This window comes from Macaca mulatta, chromosome 16 (assembly GCF_049350105.2).
Source record: "Macaca mulatta isolate MMU2019108-1 chromosome 16, T2T-MMU8v2.0, whole genome shotgun sequence".
Taxonomy (NCBI): domain Eukaryota; kingdom Metazoa; phylum Chordata; class Mammalia; order Primates; family Cercopithecidae; genus Macaca; species Macaca mulatta.
Window position 1 is genome coordinate 41,099,386 of NC_133421.1, and position 18,822 is coordinate 41,118,207.

Below are 18,822 nucleotides of genomic sequence, written 5' to 3' on the forward strand. Positions count from 1 at the left end.
TTGCCTAAAATTGCACAGCTAGTAAGTTGCAGATCCAGCGCTTAAAGCCAGCTGTCTGACTTGAGAAGTCCCTCTCTTGGCCATGATGGCATTAATTCCTCTTCTTCCAATTCTTTCCTTCTCCCTTAACAAATGAAAGGGCAGCTTTGAGCTCCTCTACCACAGTCTCAAAGCACTACAGGAAAGGTCTACTACAGTGTCCCTGAGAGTGGTCAGCAGCCTCGGTTATACTCTCCCAATGACGAGGGGCTCACTGTCTCTCAAGGCTATGCTGGCTCTAATCTTGGACAGTTTGCAAGCCTGGTCAGTCTTTCTCCTATTAAGCCAAAAGTTGGGTCCCTGAAAGCTTGAGGCTTCCCCCAGCAGTGCTGCTTCTGCCCTCCAGATTCCCTTAGAAGGCAACTAATTCCTTTTCCCTAGGACCATTGCAGGGCATAAGGATGACCCCATCTTTATTTTTTTAAGCAGAATAGCCTCTGTTTGAGCAGCTGCTGCCAACACGGGCAGCTGTGGGGCTCTCATCTCTTCACCAACACATTCCCCTGACACCTTCCAACCCATCGATGTCCCTGGTGGGTCCGGGCATGGACGTGAGGGTCAATCAGGTCTCCCATCTCCCAGCAGCACAAAATGGAACAGCCTTTAAAATATTATTTTAATGTGGTTTGTTTGCCATTACAAGAGAGATACATTCTCACTAAAGGAAACATAGAAAATGCAGTAAGCATAGCAAAACTGTCTCCCCGGAGAAAGAAAAATCACCCATGATTCCACCTCCAGCCTTTTTTGCTATGCTTCATTTTTAACCTTGCTTCATTTGTTTTACAGCTATACATCTGCATCCTACCCCAAAACTGGAGAGACAGACAGGCGTGCACAGAGAATCACAACTTAGCAGGACAGAAACCCTGAGCAGAAACCACTGCGGGAACCAGTACTGGGGCAGGAAAACCTGAATGGTAACTGGTAATTGCTGGAGTCTCAGCATGGACGAGTCTGAGAGTGAAACCCCAAGGGAGTCCAGTCGCAGGCGAGTCCTCACTCTTGCGTGAGTTTTATCTACAGGAGCTCTAACAGCTTCTCACAGTGATGATCAGAGAAAAATGTAGTGCTTCCGGCAGGAGGAGGTGAAAAGTAGCCATTCTGAAATACACCAGAGCATTCTGTTCTTTGTAAGAAGGATGGCTGGGTGCGGTGGCTCACACCTGTGAGCACTTTGGGAGGCCGAGGTGGGCAGATCATGAGGTCAGGAGTTTGAGACCAGCCCAGCCAACATAGTGAAACCCCATTTCTACTAAAAATACAAAAAAATTAGCCGGGCATGGTGGTGGGCACCTGTAATCCCAGCTACTTGGGAGGCTGAAGCAGGAGACTCACGCCATTGCACTCCAACAGGGGTGACAGTGTGAGACCCCGTCTCAAAATAAATAAATAAATAAGGACTGCGCTCAATACAAACTGTTTTATCATAGCCTAATCTATTTGGGCTTAGGTTTATCATAGCCTAACCTATCAGAGCCCAATAACCCAGGGGAAGAGAAATAGCCAACTCCAGCCCCCTCCAGCCACCCTTTTCCACCTAAGGAGGGGGGACTGAGAATCACTTGTGAAGGTCACAGCCCAAGGGCACAGGCTCACCAACAGACTGAGACTTAATCACAGGACCATCGAACACTTCCTTTCCTTTCCCCGCAGCATCTGACCACCAATTCACTAAAGGCCTGTTGACTACAGTTCCTTTTACCCAGTACATCATGTCTGGCCATCAAGAAAAAATTATAAGGCATACTAAAACACAAAAAAACACAGTTTGAAGAGACTGAGCAAGGATCAGAACCAGACTCAGACATGGCAGAAATGTTGGAATTAAATCAGACCAGAAATGTTTAAAAAGCTATAATTAAGATGCTAAGGGCGACCAGGCATGGTGGCTCATACCTGTAATTCCAGCACTTTGGGAGGCCAAGATGCGAGGATCACTTGAGTCCAGGAGTTTGAGACTAGCTCTGGCAACACAGCAAGACCCGATTCTACAAAATATTTTAAAATTAGCTGCACATGATGGTGCATGCCTGTAGTCCCAGCTATGTGTGGGAGGCTGAGGTGGAGGATTGCTTGAGCCTGGGAGGTCAAAGCTGCTGTGAGCCCTGATCATGCGCCACTGCATTCCATTCTGGGCAACAGAGCGAGATCCTGTCAAAAAAAAAAAAAAGCCGGAGCAGTGACTCACACTTGTAATCCTAGCACTTTGAGGTGGGCCAAGGCAGGTGGATCGTGAAGTCAGGAGTTCAAGAACAGCCTGGCCAACATGGTGAAACCCCGTCTCTACTAAAAATACAAAAATTAGCTGGGAGTGGTGTCGCGTGCCTGTAATTTCAGCTACTCAGGAGGCTGAGGCGGAGAATTGCTTGAACCCAGGAGGCGGAGGTTGCAGTGAGCTGAGATTGCACCATTGCACTCCAGCCTGGGCAACAAGAGCAAAATGATGTCTCAAAAAAAAAAAAAAGCTAAGGGTTGTAATGGGAAACATAGACAACATGCAAGAACAGATGGGTTATATAAGCAGAGAGACAAAAATTCTAAGCACTCTTCAGGCCAGGCGCAGTGGCTCACGCCTGTAATCCCAGCACTTTGGGAGGCCAAGGAGGGCAGATCATGAGGTCAGGAGATTGAGACCATCCTGGCTAACACGGTGAAACCCTGTCTCTACTAAAAATACAAAAAAAATTAGCCAGGCGTGATGGCAGGCACCTGTAGTCCCAGCTACTCAGGAGGCTGAGGCAGGAGAAAGGTGTGAACCCGGGAGGCGGAGCTTGCAGTGAGCCGAGATCGCGCCACTGCACACCAGCCTGGGCAACAGAGCGAGACTCTGTCTCAAAAAAAAAAGGTACTCTTCATTTCTGTTACCGTGTTTCTGATCTCTAGCAGAGAATCACACAAACAAAAACAGGGAATTTGTTGTTAGTAGACCTGCCTTGCAAGAAATGTTAAAAGTTTTTCAGAGAGAAGGAAAATTATATGTCAGAAACTTGGATCTCCATAAAGAAAGGAGAAGCACTAGAAAAGGAATAAGTGAAGATAAAATAGAACCATAGGATGTCACAGCTGGAAACACTCTTAAAGATCATCCTCTCAAGTTGTGGATGGTAGAACTGAGTCCAGAGAGGGCAAGTGACTTGCCCATGGTCACACAGTGGCAGTGCCTGGCCAGGAGCCAAGGGCTCCCGGCTCCCAGCTCAGGGCTCTCTCCACTGCCACGCTCACACGGACCACAGTGAGTATACTCCCAGACAGCCAGGGAGGGCTCAAGTTAGGGCAAGGTTTGTTGTTCTTCGACACTAAGAGGCATAAATCAATCAAGTCATTCTTAGCTAAAACAACTGACCTCTTACCAAGAGTTCAAATTTAATCATAATAAATAAAAAGAGGGAATGGAAATCAGCAATGGTGCAGCAGACCACAGATGAGACGATCTGGAAGCACACGGGGCGTTTCCATTCTCCTCGATGGCCACTCTCTCTCTTTCCCTTTCCTTCTTCCTCTCTCCTACTTCTCAGTTGCTGCCACCAACAACCCCTCTGGGATCATTAGACTTGCAGCTCTTGGGTACGAGGTACTGACATCCTGACACCTGGAGAAGAGAGTGGGCACACAGGACCACACTCTCCAATCAAATCAGATCCAGAGGGCAGGACTAGAGGGGGAAAGTCTTCCTATGACTGCTGGGATGGGTTAATCTGTGGGAAACAGAAATGTGAGTGAACAATGTCATATAGAAATCCCCTTTACCAGCACGGAACTTCCAGAGACTTAAGTTGCTTCACATCTCTGGTATCAGAGTCCTCATCTGTCCAATTTGTTCTTTCAATTTATTCCACAAACACGTCTTGAGTTCCTGCTGTGGGCCACGATCTGCTGGGTACTGGGGGACAGCCAAGAGGTTTAAAGATCTCAGTTACCACGAGAGACTAAAAACAAAAGAAGAGAGGCTGGGCACAGTGGCTCGCGCCTGTAATTCCAGCACTTTGGGAGGCTGAGGCTGGTGGATCACTTGAGGTCAGGTGTTTGAGACCAGCCTGGCCAACATGGCAAAACCCTGTCTCTACTAAAAATACAAAAATTAGCCAGACAAGGTGGTGTATGCCTGTAATCCCAACCACTCAGGAGGCTGAGGCAGGAGAATCACTTGAACTCAGGAGGCTGAGGTTGCAGTGAGCTGATATCGCGCCACTGCACTCCAGCCTGGGTTACAGAGCGAGACTCTGTCCCCCCCGCCAAACAAAGGAAATATTAATCAAATACTTTTTTTCTTTTCAGGCATTATAATAGGCAAAAGGGACACAATGATTAACAAAAACAAAGAGTAAGCTTCATGGTCTTGGAAATAGGATTCACTAGATAACCTGAAAACCCTCCCATTAATAGGCACCTAGAAATTATGGATAAAATATAATAGATGGCCTCTGAAAAGCAGAGCTAAGAGCTCGAGTGAGTAAGGAAATTCCCAGGGACCAAAAATTGAGAGGGGAGTAAATATCAAAGGAATAAGCTTTTGAGTTAATTCTGTAGTTGTATGGAGTGGAGGTAGGAGGTAGAGGGGAGTGAAGAGGTTATAAGGAAGCTTTTCTGCTCTATCCTAGCCTCGGAGTGGGAAAAAAATCTCTCCCAAGGGTTGGAACTGTGAGGCTTCACCTCATGTCAGGTGAGAAAGTTTGATTGTACTCCTGCAGTCCAGGAACTCCCAAACTGGTCATGTAACCTAATGACTATCCTCAAGACAGTGACACCCCTAGGATTCCTGACAGTAACAAATACAAAACTACTCTGGAGGGCATGCTCTCAACCAAGGCTGCATACGATTCCCACAGAGAGAGTGCTGCCATAGATGAGCTCATAGTCCAAAATTACGAGTTATATGTGAGCAAGAATCACACAGAATAAGCAATAGATTTGATCAACCCTGCCAAGTGTTCAACCATAGAACAAACACAGAAACTTCAAAGTAAGTATGCCTTAAATAATAAACAACATAAAGGGGCTCAAAACAAGAAAAAGAAAGATGTCATTACAAAGAGCAAGCATATTTGGAAAATGCCCAATTTGAACTATTAGAAAAAAACAGAAAGCCACTGAAATGAAAAACCCAATAGATGAATTAAACAGCAGATTAAATGCAACTGAAGAGATAACTGGTGAGCTGGAAGATAGCTCTGTTAATAATTTATTGCTTCTTATACAACAGAATATTTTTAAATTTAATTTTCTTCATTTTTCTTTTTCTTTTTTTTTTTTATTTTTATTTTTTGAGATGGAGTCTTGCTCTGTCACCCAGGTTGGAGTGCAGTAGCCGGATCTCAGCTCACTGCAAGCTCTGCCTCCCGGGTTCATGCCATTCTTCTGCCTCAGCCTCCCGAGTAGCTGGGACTACAGGCGCCCGCCACCTCACCCGGCTAGTTTTTTTGTATTTTTTTTAGTAGAGACGGGGTTTCACCGTGTTAGCCAGGATAGTCTCGATCTCCTGACCTCGTGATCCCCCCGTCTCGGCCTCCCAAAGTGCTGGGATTACAGGCTTGAGCCACGGCGCCCGGCCCATTTTTCTTTTTAAAAATTAATATTTTAATTGAAAAATCATAGTTATATATATTTCTGGGGTACAATGTGATGTTTTCATATATATATACAATGTGCAATGATTAGATCAAGATAATTAACATACCCATCATAGCATCTCACTTGTTTTTAGTGGTAAGACATTTGAAATTTACTCTCAGTTTTGGGGGGTTTTTTGTTTTCATTTTTTGAGACAGGGTCTCACTTTGGCCCCCAGGCTGGAGTGCAGTGGCGCGATCTCGGCTCTTTGCAGCCTCAATTTCCTGGGTTCAAGCGATCCTCCTGCCTCAGCCCACCTAAGTAGCTGGGACTACAGGCGTGCACCACCACACCTGGCTAATTTTTTGTATGTTTTCATACAGATGAGGTTTTGCCACGTTGCCCAGGCTGGTCTCGAACTCCTGAGCTCAAGCAATCCACCCACCTCGGCCTCTCAAAGTGCTAGGATAACAGGCGTGAGCCACCAAGGCCAGCCCACTCTTAGTTATTTTGAAATACACAATACATTATAATTGACTTTAGTCACCCTGCTGTGACTCAAAACTTATTCCTCCTAACTGAGGAATTCCAGCTCACCAGTTACTGCTTTAGTTGCATTTAGTCGTCTATTTAACTCGGACTGTACAATTTGACCAACAACTTCCCCTTCCCTGTCCCCACTCCCAGCCTCTAATAACCATTATTCTCCTCTCTACTTCTATGAGTTCAGCTTTTTAAAATTTCAAAAACAGGCGTATCTCAGAGATATTGTCGGCTTGATTCTAAACTGTCACAAAAAAGCAAGTATCACAATAAAGCAAAACACAAATTTTGGGGTTTTCCAGTACATATAAGTTATGTTTACACTATACTGTGGTCTATTAAGTGTGTAATAACATTATGTCTAAAAATGTACGTATCTTAATTTTTTTTTTTTTTTTTTTTTTTGAGATAAAGTCTTGCTCTTGTAGCCCAGGCTGGAGTGCAATGGAGCCATCTCGGCTCACTGCAACCTCCACCTCCCGGGTTCAAGTGATTCTCCTGCCTCAGCCTCCTGAGTAGTTGGGATTACATGCACCTGCCACCATGCCCAGCTAAATTTTGTATTTTTAGTAGAGACTGGGTTTCACCATGTTGGCCAGGCTGGTCTTGGACTCCTGACTTCAGGCCTCCCAAAGTGCTGGGATTATAGACGTGAGCCACCGCGCCTGGCCACATACCTTAATTTCAAAATACTTTACTGCTAACATGCTAACACAGAAATACAAAGTGAGATTATGCTGTTGGGAAAATGGTGGTGATAGACTTGCTCAACAAAGGCTGACACTAACCTTCAATTTATTTAAAAAAAAAAAAAAGCACTATCTCCGAAGCACACTGAAGCAAGGTATGCTTGTATAAGTGAAATTATTTGCTATTTGTCTTTCTGTGTCGGGCTTATTTCACTTAACATAAGGTCCTCCAGGTTCATCCACATTGTCACAAATGACAGGCTTTCCTTTTTTTAAGACTGAATAGTATTCCATCATGTATATGTACCACATTTTCTTTATCCATTCATTTGTTGATGGACACCTAGGTTGATTCCATATCTTGGCTATTGTGAATAATGCTACAAGAAACATGAGAGTGTAGATTTCTCTCCAACATACTGGTTTCATTTCCTTTGAATATATACCCAGTAGTAGGACTGCTGGATAATATGGTAGTTCTGTTTTTAGTTTTTTGAGGAACATCCTTTCTGTTTTCTATAGTAGCTGTACTAATTTACATGCCCACCCACAGTGTACAAGGGTCCCCTTTTCTCTACATCCCTACCAACACTTGTAACCTTTTATCTTTTTGATAACAGTCATCCTAACAGGTGGGAAGTGATAGCTCATTGTGGCTTTAATTTGTACGTCTCTAATGATCTGTGAGGGTGGGCATTTTTTCATGAACCTGTTGGCCATTGGTATGTCTTCTTTTGAGAAATGGCTGTTCAGGTCTTTTGTCCATTTTAAAATCAGGTTATTTATCTTATTGCCATTGAGTTGAGTTCCTTATATATTTTTGATATTATGGTTTGCAAATATTTTCTCCCACTCTGTGGGTTGTCTCTTCATTTTGTTAATTGTTTTCTTTGCTGTGCAGGAGCTTTTCAGTTTTATGCAATCCCATTCATCTACTTTTGCTTTTGGTGCCTGTGCTTTTGGGATCATATCCAAAATATCATCACCCAGACCAATGCCATGGAGCTTTTTCCTTATGTTTTCTTCTAGTAGTTTTACAGGTTTAGGTCTTCTAATAATCTTTCATCCATTTTGTGTTGATTTTTGTATATGTTGTGAGATAAGGATCCAATTTCATTCTTCTGCGTGTGTATAATTGATTATTTCCAGTTTTCCAAACACCATGTATTGAAGAGACTGTTATTTCCCCGTTGTGTGTTCTTTTGTGCCTTTGTCATAAATCAATTGACCATAAATGCCTGGGTTTATTTCTAGGCTTTCTATCCTGTTTCACTGCTGTGAATGTTTTTATGCCATGCTCTTTTGATTACAGTTGATTTATAATATACTTTGAAATTAGTAGTGTGATGCTTCCAGTTTTGTTCTTTTGCCCAAAATTGTTTTGGCTATTCAGGGTCTCTTGTGGTTCCATATGAATTTATGAATTTTTTTTTCTATTTTTGTGAAAAACTGACATTCACATTTTGGTAGAGAGTGTACTGAATCTGTAAATCACTTTGGGTAGTACAGACATTCTAATAATATTAATTCTTCCAACCCACCAATGCAGGATATTTTTCCATTTATTTGTGTTTTCTTCAATTTATTTCATCAGTGTTTTATTTTATTTTGTTTTATTTTGAGATGGAGTTTTGCTCGTTGCCCAGGCTGGAGTGCGGTGGCACAATCTCGGCTCACTGTAACCTCCGCCTCCTGGATTTAGGCGATTCTCCTGCCTCAGCCTCCTGAGTAGCTGGGGATTACAGACGCCTGCCACCGCACCCGGCTAATTTTTCATGTTTTTAGTAGAGACAGGGTTTCACCATGTTGGCCAGGCTGGTTTCCAACCCCTGACCTCAGGCAATCGACTTGCCTCGGCCTCCCAAAGTGCTGGGATTACAGGCATGAGTCACTGTACCTGGCCCATCGATGTTTTATATAAGTTTTCGGTCTTTAGGTCTTTTACCTCCTTTGATAAATTTACACATAATTATTTTATTTTGTGTGTGTTCCTGTTGTAAATAGGATTGTTTTCTTAATTTTCTTTCCAGATAATTTGCTATTAGTGTATAAAAATGCTGCTGATTTTTATACGTTGATTTTGTCTGCTGCAACTTTACTGAATTTATTTATCAGTTCTAACAGGCTTTTTGGTGGAGTTTTTAAGGTTTTCTATATATAAGATTATGTCACCATAAAACCGAGACAATTTCACTCGTACCTTTCCTATTAGGATGCCTTTTATTTCTTTCTCTTGCCTGATTGCCTACAATAGAACATTTTAAGAATAGTATTATGTTGTTATAAGTTGCAGTGTTACTTTGAGACCAATCATTCAAAGGATAAAGAAAGAGAGATTGATATTTTAAACATAGATATAATGAGCTTTTAAACATTAACTTCAAGACATATCTGTATCTCACATTTGAATAGACTAGCTTTTGGCATCATACATCTCAAACCTTACTTCTCCTTTAACAACCATATGCATCTAATGCTGAACATCATAGGCCTGTTATCCTAGTACAACATCTGATCCCTGTACCTTATGCCAAAATCTCAGGTGAACTGACAGGGTGGGGAGGAGTATTATTCCTGGAAGCCATTCCCAAACCAGGTGGCTAGCAATGCCTTACCTATACATGGAAATGACTGAGATCAACATAAATATATAGCACTGGGCTAGACAGTCCATCATCAACTTGGTGCCACCATCACTTCTTTTAAGTCAGATAATTACTTTTACTACTATGACTCCAAGGTAGAGTTAACCAGTAAGAAAATTTGAACAAGATTGGAAGGTGGGTAGAAGTAAGGTAAAATAATAGCCATTTTTTTCAGGTTGCAACAGTCACACATGGATTTGCAATTTTTCTGCAAGCTCCACTCTGAGGTTTTACAGAAACTGCAATTCATAGCCTTTCCACAAACTCTTACTTCACAGTCATAATGGCAAGATATGGTAGTTTCTTAGACTGTCTTGTAATCAGTGGCTTCTCCCAGCCCCACCCCCAGGCTAGAGGTATGGATGTACGGATATTACCTGGATTCCTAGACAGAGGCTAATGGTTTAGCTGGAAGGACAGGGACTTTGAAAGAATAAGATTACCGCCGGGCGTGGTGGCTCACACCTGCAATGCCAGCACTTTGGGAGGCCAAGGCAGGCGGATCACATGAGGCCAGGAGTTTGAGACCAGCCTGGCCAAGATGGCAAAACCCCATCTCTTCTAGAAATACAAAACTGAGCCAGGCATGGTGGTGCATGTCTGTAATTCCAGCTACTCAGAGGGCTGAGGCACAAGAATTGCTTGAACCTGGGAGATGGAGGTTGTAGTGAACCAAGATTGCACCACTGCACTCCAGCCTGGGCAACAGAGACTCCATCTCAATCAATCATCAATCAATCAATCAACCAATCAATCAAATATGTAGGAAAGATGACAGGGTCAAAAAAACCCAAGTCATTCTTGAAGAAGAACAAGAGGGGAAGATTTGCCCTACTAGATATGAAAATAAAGGCTGCCCTACCAGCCATCAAGACAAAATTACAGTAATAAAAAAAAAGTATGGTATTGGTGCAAGAGTAGACTGATGAAATAGAAGAAAAAGCCCAGAAACAAATGTAGGTAGATACGGTGCTGTGGTCTAAATGTTTATATCCCCCCAAAATGCATACATTGACATCTTCCTCCCCAAGGTGATGGGAAGTGGGGCTTTTGGGAAGTGATGGGGTCAAGGAGGTGGCACCCTCATGAACGGGATTGGTGCTCTTATAAGAAGAAGCCTGCTAGACAACCCTCACCCCTTCCACCATGTGAGGACACAGCAAGAAGCTGCCATTTAAGAGTCAGAAAGCAGGCCCACACCAGACACCAAATTCGCCTTGATTTTGGACTTCCCAGCCTCCAGAACTATGGGAAATAAATTTCTGTTGTTTTTAAGCTACCCAGTTTATGGTATTTTGTGATAGCAGCCCAGGTGAACTAAAATATACGGAAGCTGGTTTTATGACAGAACAGATGTTATAGTTTAATAGGAAAAGGATGGACCACAACAAATGATACCAGCACAATTGGTTGTCCATATGGAAGAAAGTTAAAATTTATTCCTCCTTCATGCCCTACATAAAAATCCATTTAAAGTAGCTTAAACACAAATGTGAAAGGTGAAACTATAACAAAAATTAGGACATGATATAGGATAATACAGAATAATAATTTCATAATTTAGGTCCTCAGGGTAGAGAGAGACCTATTAAATAAGGGACAAAACGGCACCTACCTTTAAAAAAAAAAATGGTCAGGTGAGCACACAGGCTCGCACATAACGTCAGCTACCCACGAGACTGAGGTAAAAGGATCACTTAAGCCTAAAAGTTCGAGGCTGCAGTGAGCCATGATCACAGCACTACACTCCAGCCTGGGTGACAGAGTGAGACCTCAACTCTAAAAAAAAAAAGAAAGAAAGAAAGAAAGTACATGAAGTAATTAAGAACTTCTGGTTTTCAAGAGACTTCATAAAGAATGAGAAAAAACAAGACACAAACTTGGAGATGACAATTGCAACACATATTACAAAGGATTAATTTCCAGAACATAGAATGCTTATAAATCAATAAGAAAGAGAAAAATAGCCCCAAAGAAAATAGATGAAAACCCGGAATTCCACTGAAGATCAAAGACAAATGTGTGATAAACATGAGAATATGCTTAACACAATTGAGAATTAAGGAAATGCAAATTAAAATCACAAAGCCTAAATTAAAAGTTTAAACGAACAGACGCAATGCCCTACCATTCCACGCTTACCAATTGGGCAACAATTAAAGCACTGACAGTCCCAAGTGCTAGTGAGCGTGTGAAGCAAAAGAAATTCAAATATTGCAAATGGGAATGGAAACTGATATCACCACTGGTTGTTAGGTACTAATTAATAATGTTGAACACGCATATACTCTATGACCCCCAGTCCCAGTGATAGGTATATAATTACCAAAAAAGTGGAAGCATTCTCTGTGTCCATAATAAGTAGAGTGGATTTATGTATTGTGATATATTGACACTGGGCTACTATACCACAGCTGAAATAAATGAACAACAGTGATATTCATCAACATTAATTAACTTCAAAAATATAAATTTGAAGGAGAAAAAATCAGGTCACTGAAGAATATATATAATACAATATGATTCCATTTGTATACATTCTAAAAGTAGAAGAAATAATAATTGTTTTAAAATACATGTGGTAAAAACTATACGGAAAAGTAATCGAATAATCAACATAAAATTCAGAATAGCAGTTACATGGGGACTGCAACAGAATGCACTTAAACAGCAGCCAAAGGGAGCATCCCAGGCATTAGATAATGCTCAAATTGTTCACCAAAGTGCTGGGCACCATATTCTTTAACATATGTTTTGTTTTGTTTTGTTTTTAGACAAGGTTTTGCACTGTTGCCAGGCTGGAGTACAGTGGCATAATCAGGACTCACTGCAGCCTAGACCTCCCCAGCTCAAGTGATCCTCCCACCTCAGCACCCCCCGAGTAGCTGTGACTACAGGTGTACACCATCACATCCAGCTAATTTTTTTTAATTTTAGTAAATTAATTTTTTTTTTTAATTTTAATTTTAGTTGCTCAGGCTGGTCTCAAATTCCTGAGCTCAAGCAATCCTCCTGCCTTGGCTTCCCAAAGTGCTAGGATTACAGGCACGTGTGGTAGCTAACGTATGTTTTACATATTATTTATGTATGACACACAATAAAAGCAAACACACAAAGGGTTGAAGCAAGTGTTGGAGACTGAGGGCCCAAAAAAGTTCCATTTACATAATAAAACTGGTGTGTTTTAACAGTAACTATGCCAGCTCTAAAGGGTATTGGCAGGCCAGACAATTTGAAGAGAAAAAGGATACATTAATCTAATCATACGTTTATTAACTTATTTTCTTAATATACAATTTTAAATCAGAAGTTATTATTTGTAGACTTATTAAAAAGAGAACATGGCTTAAAATGTCCAGAATTGATGAATCATCAGATACAGAAAGCACAATTAATCCTTAGAAGGGGAAGTAAAAATGAAATTCCAGGCCAGGCGCGGTGGCTCATGCCTGAATCCCAGCACTTTGGGAGGCCAAGGCGGGTGGATCACGAGGTCAGGAGATCGAGACCATCCTGGCTAACACAGTGAAACCCCGTCTCTACTTAAAAAAATACAAAAAAATTAGCCGGGCCTGGTGGCGGGCGCCTGTAGTTCCAGCTACTCGGGAGGCTGAGGCAGGAGAATGGCATGAACCCGGGAGGTGGAGATTGCAGTGAGCGAAGATTGTGCCACTGCACTCCAGCCTGGGTGACAGAGAGAGACTCCGTCTCAAAAAATAAATAAATAAATAAATAAATATTTAAAAAAAGAAATTCCACCCAGGACGGCCACAAAATTTATCATTCTAACTAGGATATTTTTGAGAGTAAATAGAGCACTATTCATAATTCTGAAAGGGTGCCAAGTGTAAACCAGGACTGTCGAGGGAAAATCAGTAATATATCACCTCCGGGAGAAACAGCACAGAACGTGTTCCTGCGCATTCAAGGGAAACGGAGATGGACTTCCTGGAGGACGCACGCTCAGGGCAGTGGCCTTGAGGCCTCCAAGCCGGATTGGCACTAGGCCTTTCAGGTTACCCGAGAGCAAAGAAAAGCGGTATCAGGATAGCACAGAGCAAAGAAGATAAAGAAGATCAAGAGCCCAACAAGTGTCCGGTCCCCGGGTGCGACGGCCAGGGCCACATCACCGGGAAGTACGCGTCCCACCACAGCGCCTCCGGGTGCCCCTTGGCGGCCAAGCGGCAGAAGGACGGGTACCTGAATGGCTCCCAGTTCTCCTGGAAGTCGGTCAGGACGGAAGGCATGTCCTGCCCCACGGCTGGGTGCGACGGCTAGGGCCACATCAGAGGCAGCTTCCTCACGCACCGCAGGCAGTTCCTGTCTTCTGTGGAACAGAAAAGCACCCCTATTTATACATACGGATCCCAGTGTCTCCCAGAACCCTGCATGAGGACAGGGGCCTTGGCTGCTCACCCGGACCCCTCAGGGCCCAGCAGGCCGGGGAGTTCCTCCTTAGATGTACGGAACCGGTGGTGTCACGGAGGCGCCTCACCCTTCCCAGTGAGTGTGCTCCTGCGCGTGCCGCCCCCTGTCCGGTCCAGGTTTGATGATTACAAAGAACTCCACGTGAACTTCCTTCTGCACACAGCTCCATGCCCTTGTGCAATCAGATCTTCAGAATCTATTCCTGGAAACAACAATGCTAGCTTTAAAATTTTGACAGATCGTGCCAAAATGCCCTCCAAAAAAGCTTCTACTTTCCCTAACCTTTCGCCATTAACAAAATATTTTAAAACTTAAAAGAAAAAAAAAAAGAAAGAAAAAAGAAAAAGAAGAAAAGAAAAAAACAGCAGTCACAGATAAAAAATAATGATTGCCAGTACTTGCTGACAGTAGACTTCTCAACAGCAACAATAGATGCCAGGATAAGATGGGGAAATATGGGCCGGGTGCGGTGGTTCATGCTTGTAATCCCAGCACTTTAGGACGCTGAGGCAGGTGGATCACGAGGTCAGGGGATGGAGACCATCATGGCTAACGCAGTGAAACCCCGTACCCCGTCACTACTAAAAACACATAAAATTAGCCAGGCATGCTGGCGGGCGCCTGTAGTCCCAGCTACTCGGGGGGCTGAGGCAGGAGAATGGCGTGAACCCAGGAGGCAGAGATTGCACCACTGCACTCCAGCCTGGGGGACAGAGCAAGACTCCGTCTCAAAAAAAAAAAAAAAAAAAGGAAAATATCTTCAAATTACTTAAAGAAAATAATGGTCAACCTAGAATTCTATCCCCAGCTAGATGTTATAAGGAAGAAAATGACTTTTGCTTAAACGAAGAAAGAGTGTTTGTTACCATTACATATCAATGTGCAAAGAACTAAAGGATATACTTCAGGGAGAAGAAAACTGAATATAGAAAAAGGAACCAGGAGCAATAAACAGCGATGAGTGAACAAATTGGTAGAGTCCAAGATAAATCTAAATAAGCCATGCCATCATAAAACAACATGAATTTTTATAATACAAAAAGTAAGGATATTGAAATAAGATACATTAAAAAACTTAAAACAATATGTAAGCTAGGAAGAAAATGATCATACTTCAAGTTTCAAATAGTTCCTACATTATCTGGGAAAAACATAAAGATGTTGAATAACTGCTACCTTGTTAAGTAAAGAATACATATATATGTTAAACATTTAAGAATAACACTAAAAGAATAGAAATAGAATTCACAGCTTTCAAATTAGTAGAGGTAAAAAAAAGAAAAACAAATCAACCCAATAGGAGACAAGAAATGGGGGGAAAAAAAGAGGAAAAGCTGACTGTGCACAGTGGCTCATGCCTGTAGTCCCAGGACTTTGGGAGGCTGAGGTGGGCGGATCACCTGGGGTCAGGAGTTCAAGACCAGCCTGGCCAACATGGTGAAACCCTGTCTCCACTAAAAATACAAAATCAGCTAGGCATGGTAGCATGTGCCTGTGGTCCCAGGTGCTTGGGAGACTGAGGCAGGAGACTCGCTTGAACCCAGGAGGTAGAGGTTGCAGTGAGCTGAGATGGCACCACTGCACTCCAGCCTGGGTAACAAGAGCAAAACTCCGTCTCAAAAAAAAAAAAAAAAAAAGAGGAAAAGCAGAGCACTAGAAAGAACAAAAGTAATATAAATTAGTTCTATATGTCATGTATATTAACGAAAATGAGATAATCAATACAACATATCAGTAATCACAGTATATTAAAAAATGCTAAAGGATTTACTCAGCAGATAGAGATTCTCTGATTAGATTAAAAAATAAAAGCTGTATGTATACTGTTTATAAAAGACCCACACCTAAAACTCAAGGATTCAAAAAAGCTAAAACTTTTATTTAATGATAAAAGATAAACTAGGCAAATATTAATCAAAAGAAAGCTGTTGTAACCAATCTCTGGCAAAATATATTTTAAGTCCAAAGCATTATTAGAAATAAAGAGCCACAGCTTGGTGTGGCAACTCACACCTGTAATCCTAGCTCTTTGGGAGGCCAAGGCAGGCGGATCACTTGAGGTCAGGAGTTCAATACCAGCCTGTCCAACATGGTGAAACTCCGTCTCTACTAAAATTAAAAAAGAAATTAGCCAGGTCTAGTGGTTCATGCCTGTAGTTCCAGCTACTTAGGAGGCTGAGGCAGGAGAATTGCTTGAACCCAGGAGGCAGAGGTTGCAGTGAGTCGAGATCATGCCATTGCACTCCAGCCTGGGCTGTCTCAAAAAAAAAAAAAATAGAAATTAAGAAAAAAAGGAATAACGAGTCACTATATTATAATTAAAGGAGATAATCACAAAGGTCGAACATTTCGGAACTTATATGCTTCCAGTTAACACAACCTCAAAATATATTAAGCAAAAATTAAATATGAAAAGCAAAAACTGAGAGAATTATAAGACGAAATTTAAAATCTACAAGCATAGTAGGAGAGGTTAACATCTCTTAGAAACTGGAATTTGAAATTGAATTAGAAATAGAAGCCGGGCGCGGTGGCTCAAGCCTGTAATCCCAGCACTTTGGGAGGCCGAGACGGGCGGATCACGAGGTCAGGAGCTCGAGACTATCCTGGCTAACAAGGTGAAACCCCGTCTCTACTAAAAAATACAAAAAAAAATTAGCCGGGCGTGGTGGCGGGCGCCTGTAGTCCCAGCTACTCCGGAGGCTGAGGCAGGAGAATGGCGGGAACCCGGGAGGCGGAGCTTGCAGTGAGCCGAGATCCGGCCACTGCACTCCAGCCTGGGCGACAGAGCGAGACTCCGTCTCAAAAAAAAAAAAAAAAAAAGAAAAGAAATAGAAGTATCCAAGAGACAAAAAACCAAGTTAGGCTGTAGATTAAACACGGTAAATTTAATCTAATGAACATATGCACAACTCCACAACCAACACCTACAGAATACACATTTTTTAAGCTTCATGAACATTTTGAAAATTGATTTTGTACTACAATACAAAGCAAATCAAGAACCAATATCATGTAGACTGCATTCTGTCATCACAATTCAATTAAATTCAAAATCAATAACAGCACAATTTTAAAAATCTAATATGTTTGGGAAATGTAAAAACACACTTCTGAACAACAAATGGATCAAAGAAAAAATCATAATGAAGATTAGAAAATATTTATAACTTAATAAAATTCTTTGTGTCAAAATTTGTGGAATGTAGCTAAAAGCAGTAATTAGAGGAGAAGTCATACAAGCATATATTAAAAGAAACTGGAAATTAATTGAATAAATATCAGATTCAAGATTTTCTATAAACTACATCAGAGTAAATACAAAGAAAATAGAAGGAAATAATAAAGAAAGGAACAACTATTAATAAAATAGAAAACAAAGAAACAATAGAAGGGATAATCAAGTCTGGTTCTTTGAAAATACCAATAGACAGAAATTTGATCTGATTGATCAAAGTAAGAAATGGCACAAATAAATAATATTAGCAATTAAATAACTACAGATACAATAGATACTTTAAAAATAATAAGTAAATACTATGAGCAAGATTAGCCAATAAACTGGGTGAAATAAACATTTTCACAGAGCAAAAACACTTACCAAAACTGACTAAGGGCCAGGTGTGGTGGCTCGTACCTGTAATCCCAGCACTTTGGGAGGCCGAGGCAGGAGGATTGCTTGAATCCAGGAGGTTGAAACCAACCTGGGCAACAGAGTGAGACCTTGTCTCTACAAATACATAAATTTTTTAAATAAGCAGGGCATAGTGGTGCATGCCTGTAGTCCCAGCTACTCGGGAATCTGAGGCAGGAGGACCATGGCACTGCAGCCTGGGCAACAGAGCAAGACCCTGTCTCAAGGAAAAACAAAAAAACTGACTTAGAAATAGAGGATCTGAATAAACAAATAATCGTTAAAGGAATTAAATTCATGTTTTAGAAATATATCCCCACCTACACAAACACACAATATGTGGTCCAGGTGATTTTACAAGTTAGCTCTACCAAACATTCAAAAAACAGACAACCAACTTCATGCAAATGATTCCAAAGAAGAGGAAAAGAAGGAAAACCTTCAAACTATTTTATGAGGTAAATATAACCTTGATACCAAAATGAAACAAGAAAAATATAAGACAGGCAAATTACAGCACAATCTCACTTTTGAACAATTTGAGATGCAATAAACTTAAATAAAATGTTTTCAAACCAAGCGCTCGCTACACATGTACTAAAATTAGAACAACACAGAGTAGATTAGCATGGCCTCTGTGCAGGGATGACACACACATCTCACCCCAGTTAAAATGGCTTCTACCCAAAAGTCAAGCAATAACAAATGCTAGTGAGGTTGTGGAGAAAAGGGAGCCCTCGAACGCTATTGGTGGGAATGTAAATTAGTACAAGCCCTATGGAAAACAGTTTGGAGGTTCCTCAAAAAACTAAAAACAGAGCTACCATATGATCCAGCAATCCCACTGCTGGGTATATTCCCAAAATAAAGGAAAATAGTACATTGAAGAGATATCTGCACTCCTATGTTTGTTGCAGCACTATTCACAATAGCTAAGATTCAGTGTCAATTAACAGATGAACGTATAAAGAAAATGTGGTACATATACACAATGGAGTACTATTCAGTCACAAAAAAGAATGAGATCCAGTCATTTGCAACAACATGGGTGGAACTGGAGGTCATTTTGTTAAGTGAAATAAGCCAAGCATGGAAAAACAAACATCGCATGTTCTCATTTATTTGTGGGATCTAAAAATCAAAACAACTGAACTCATGAACATAAAGAGTAGAAGGATGGTTACCAGAGGCTAAGAATGGTAGCCAGGGACTGATGGGGAGGTGGTGATGGTTAATGCATACAAAAAAATAGAAAGAATGAATAAGGGCTGGGCGTGGTGGCTCACACCTGTAA

At 41.6% G+C, this 18,822-nt stretch overlaps 1 pseudogene; it reads left to right on the forward strand.

Moving 5' to 3' along the window:
- The first annotated feature begins 18,094 nt into the window (after nt 1–18,094).
- On the forward strand, nt 18,095–18,208 carry LOC114673265 (U6 spliceosomal RNA; annotated as a pseudogene).
- Nucleotides 18,209–18,822: the final 614 nt, after the last annotated feature.